The 5,077-nt window shown below is 39.8% G+C and overlaps 1 non-coding gene across 1 annotated transcript; it reads left to right on the top strand.

The window, feature by feature from the left end:
- LOC119927767 lies at positions 1-138 on the top strand. The gene has a single exon (XR_005450739.1). It is a non-coding gene; the product is annotated as a small nucleolar RNA SNORA7 (small nucleolar RNA).
- Positions 139-5,077: the final 4,939 nt, after the last annotated feature.

Below are 5,077 nucleotides of genomic sequence, written 5' to 3' on the forward strand. Positions count from 1 at the left end.
CCCCTCTCAGGATGTCACCTGGAGAGTTTCCAGTCCTCTACCAGTCTCAACTATGGGAGGGAGAGTCAAGCAGAGGTCTACCCATTCCATTCCTAGCTTGGCCAGTGGCTAGCGAATGGAAGGCAATCCGCTACAAGCCGAAATTCATCCCTGCTGGGCAGCAGCGACATGGGAGAGAGTCGAGGGCGGAGACTCAAGTTGACTGCGTGGAAGGAGGCAATGGTAAACCGCTTCTGGATTTTTACCAAGAAAAACTTAGGGATTCACTTCCAGAATGATTGCAGATGGAGGTGGGGCGTTCTGGGAGTGATGAATCCATGGCGTCGCTATGGGACAGAGACAACTCAATGGCATAAGACAATCAATCAATCGTATTTATTGAGCGCTTACTGTGTGCAGAGCACTGTACTAAGCGCTTGGGAAGTACAAGTTGGCAACATATAGAGACAGTCCCTACCCAACAGTGGGTTCACGGTCTAAAAGAAATGAATAGAAATAAATACATTAAAGATATGGACATCAATGGACATCAAGACAAGACAAAGCCACCACCATGGCTATCAAAACAAGAATCTTCTTGCCAAAGCATGGGAGGGATTGTACTTCCTTTCCCTGCCTCACCTGTCTTGTTGCGTGAATTTTCCACTAGATCGTAACACACCTGAGAGCAGCATGGCATAGTGGATGGAGCTAGGGCCTGGGAGTTAGAGGGTGATGGGTTCTAATCCCGGCTCCACCACTTATCTGCGGTGTGGCCTTGGGCAAGTGACTTCACTTCTCTGGGCCTCAATTACCTCATCTATAAAATGGGAATGAAGACTGCGAGCCCTATGTGGGACAGGGACTGTATCCAACCTGATTTACTTTTACCCACCCCAGAGCTTAGTACGGTGCCCGGCACATAGTAAGCACTTAGCAAATACCGTCATCATCATTAGGGAAGCAGCGTGGCTCAGCGGAAAGAGCACGGGCTTTGGAGTCAGAGGTCATGGGTTCAAATCCTGGCTCCACCAATTGTCAGCTGTGTGACTTTGGGCAAGTCACTTCACTTCTCTGGGCCTCAGTTACCTCATCTGTAAAATGGGGATTAAGACTGTGAGCCCCCCGTGGGACAACCTGATCACCTTGTAACCTCCCCAACGCTTAGAACAGTCCTTTACACATAATAAGTGTTTAACAAATGCCATCATTATTATTATTATTATCATCATTATCCCCCTTCTCAGCCCCACAACACTGATGTCCATATCTTTAATGTATTTATTTCTATTCATTTCTATTACAGTGATGTCCATATCTTTAATTTATTTATTTCTATTCATTTCTATTAATGGCTGTCTCCCCCTCTAGTCTGTAAGCTTGTTGTGGGCAGGGAATGTGTCTTTTTATTGTTATATTCTACTCTCCCAAGTGCTTAGTATAGTGGTGAGGTGGATGCTACTGAGGATGAAAGCCTCTGGAGAAAATAGAGAATTGTGTTTGTCACATACAGCCAGACAGATAAAAATGCATTCTTCTTTTTTCATAAAAGTGCAAAATACAAGACCTATATATGCATCTACCCATTGAGGAACAGACACCTACAATTATTTTTGGAATGCCACTGTTTGAAAGCACACAGAAAATAAAGCAGTTTGATAAAAAGTATGGTAATCGGTATAAGTATGTTTATATAAACATAGCATCTGTTACACAACATAAAAACAAATTGTCACACAAGCTCACAAACACACCAGTTAACCTGATTTCCAGGTTTTTAAGAGTACGGATGCAGGAATTTTCAGTGAGATTTGTTTCTACAGCATTTTTCATGTCACTATAGATTAGATATGCCTTCAAAACATAAATATAAGACCAGAATTTTATCTTATCCTTTCACGGCTATGTATTACCTAAAATCGTCAATATTGTTTTCCCAATCCAGATGAAGTCACAATCATTTTCATATTTGAAATCTTTGAGATAAATGGTTTCAAAATTCATCTACTGAATTTTTCTCAAATATTTGAATATTTCACCTTTAGAAAAACATAAAAACATAAATATTTTAAATGCCTTTGCTTCCAAAGCCAGGAATTTATTGAAACGAGATCAAAAGCAGTTTGAAAACCAGTAAATACAGTATTTTATTTTGTACAGCAAAATACTCGAATATTGTGCCAGTTTTCCTGTGGTTTGTAAAATCTGGTATACAGTATGTTTGATGAATGAAGCCAACCAAGCAAGAGCAACTGTAGACTGAGGCTACTATATATTTTACCATGTATTATTTACCAAACTGTGGAAAAAAGCAAAGAAATATATTTTAAACTATCAAACACATTTATATTTTAAGATATCGAATATATGCTAGAATATATTCTACAAACACACAAATATAACTAAAAAAATAACTCGGTAGAATGTTAAGAAGTGATATAGCTGAGAATAGAACAGTGATTTGGAAAAAGAGCCCCAATAAAGCTTTTATTATTGCAGTCCGTATTAGAAACCAGTAGAACTTCTGAAACCTTAGCATATGTGTGGATTACTGTTTAATGATATATTTAAGTGCATACTCCTATTTTTATTATTTGCCTCTATGCTCCCACTTTTTAATCTCCTACATAATTGTTGATGTATGTCTGTTTTCTTCTCCATCAAATTATAAGCTCAAGGGCAGGGATTTCTATTGTATATTCACGGGTCCCTAGAACAATGCTCTGCCCAGAGTAGATGGTAAATACCGTAGATGATGATGATGAGAATAAAAGAACTATTCATTCGCTGGGACTCAAAGATTTCCACTGAAATGAACTTAAAAGAACTGGGACTTGCTATTTGTTCTTGCCTGCAATTTCAAGGTACAATTTACAAAGAAATGTTTAGACCCATTTACATGGTAATCTGATATACTCACTCCTGTAAATTGAAAATTTTGATAAGCTTCATATCCTTGTGTTTATTTATTCATTCATTCATTCAATCAACCATATTTATTGAGTGCTTACTGTGTGCAGAGCACTGTACTAAGCGCTTGGGAAGTACAAGTTGGCAACATATAGAGACGGTCCCTACCCAACAGTAGGCTCACAGTCTAGTTTATCTTCTAAACTGTGAGCCCATTGTTGGGTAGGGACCTTCTCTATATGTTGCCAACTTGTACTTCCCAAGCGCTTAGTGCAGTGCTCCACACACAGTAAACACTCAACAAATACGATTGAATGAATGAATTAATGAATCTTCTAAATATACCTACAGTTCCACTTCAGGGAGGGACTTCAAAGTCTCACGACCAGTTTGGACCTGGATTTGCTTGTCTAAAGAGCTGCATCGTCTCTTCTCTGCCTCCCCTGTGACACCTTCTGATCTGAAGGAGGCTGCTTTGTCATCTTGTTTCACTTTTGAGGGGACTCTTTGAAAGAGGTTGGGGCAGGTGGTGGAAAATCCTTAATTTGCACCCTTTATTCACCCCTCCTTCAGCCCTACAGCGCTTATGTACTTAGGTGTAATTTATTTAATGTCTGTCTCTCCCTCTAGACTGCAAGCTCACTGTGGCAGGGAACCTATCAATTCTATATATTGTACTCTCCCAAGTACTGTGCTCTGCCCACAGTGTGATAAAGTATGGTTGATTGAATACCCACATTAGCAAATCATTAACTCTTAATCAGTTGAGTTAACTCAGAAGCAGTGTGGACCAGTGGAAAGAGCATGGACTTGGGAGTTCTGACTCCCATGGGTTCTAATCCCAGCTCCGCCACTTGTCAGCTGTGTGACTTTGGGCAAGTTGCTTAACTTCTTGGTGCCTCAGTTTCCTCATCTGTAAAATGGGGATTAAGACTGTGAGCCCCACGTGGGATAACCTTGAATACCTTCTATCTCCCCCGGTGCTTAGAAAAGTGCTTGGCACATAATAAGCGCTTAACAAATACCAACATTATTATTATTAGTCATCTAAGTATATTAGGCATCATAAAACTCACACACTGTCAAGGCTATCATCATCATTGGTATCTATTGAATGCTTGTGGTGTACAGAGCACTGTACTAAATGTTTGGGAGAACGCAATAGGTAGAATAGAATAGAATAATAGAATAGAATAGAATAGAATAGAATAGAATAGAATAGAAAGAATAGGTAGACTGATTTCCCTGCCCACAACAAGCTTACAGTCTAAAGTCAAGCTTATTCATAGTTAAGCAGGATATGTGGTTAAAATGGACAGATTTATCAGAGGTAACAAAAGGAAGACTAGGCTAGCTGAATACCAGAGGCAGCTCAGGGGCTTAAAGGTGGAAAATCAATTGGTGGAATTTATTGAGCACTTACTTTGAGGAACCTTATTTTGAGTAGGGTATATCTCAATGTCTCAGCGCCTCTGTTTCCTCAACTGCAAAATGGGGTTTCAATGCTGTTCTCCCTCTTACTTAGACTATGAGCTCCATGTGGGAAGGGACTGTATCCGGCCTGATTAAGTTGTTTTTATCCCAGCATCAAGAATAACACCTGACACATAGTAAGCATGCAACAAAGACCATAAAAAATGATGTCGGACAAGCAATGCTAGCCCCCAAATATCTCTCAAAGCATCATTCACTCACAGCCGAAAATGTAAGTTTGTTGTGGGCAGGAAATGTGTCTGTTTATCATTGTACTGTACTCTCCCAAACGCTTAGCATAGTGCTCTGCACACAGTAAGTGCTCAATAAAAGCGAGTGAATGAATGAATGAATGAACAGTTTAACCGGCTGCATTGTCCATTCAGCCATTTCTAGTAGTCACTCACCAGCTCTGCCCCAGAGCCCAATCAATCAATCAATCAATCGTATTTATTGAGCGCTTACTATGTGCAGAGCACTGTACTAAGCGCTTAGGAAGTACAAATTGGCATCACATAGAGACAGTCCCTACCCGATAGTGGGCTCACAGTCTAAAAGGGGGAGACAGAGAACAGAACCAAACATACCAACAAAATAAAATAAGTAGGATAGAAATGTACAAGTAAAATAAATAAATAAATAAATAAACAGAGTAATAAATATGTACAACCATATATACATATATACAGGTGCTGTGGGGAGGGGAAGGCGGTAA

This window comes from Tachyglossus aculeatus, chromosome 4, assembly GCF_015852505.1.
Source record: "Tachyglossus aculeatus isolate mTacAcu1 chromosome 4, mTacAcu1.pri, whole genome shotgun sequence".
Taxonomy (NCBI): Eukaryota; Metazoa; Chordata; class Mammalia; order Monotremata; family Tachyglossidae; genus Tachyglossus; species Tachyglossus aculeatus.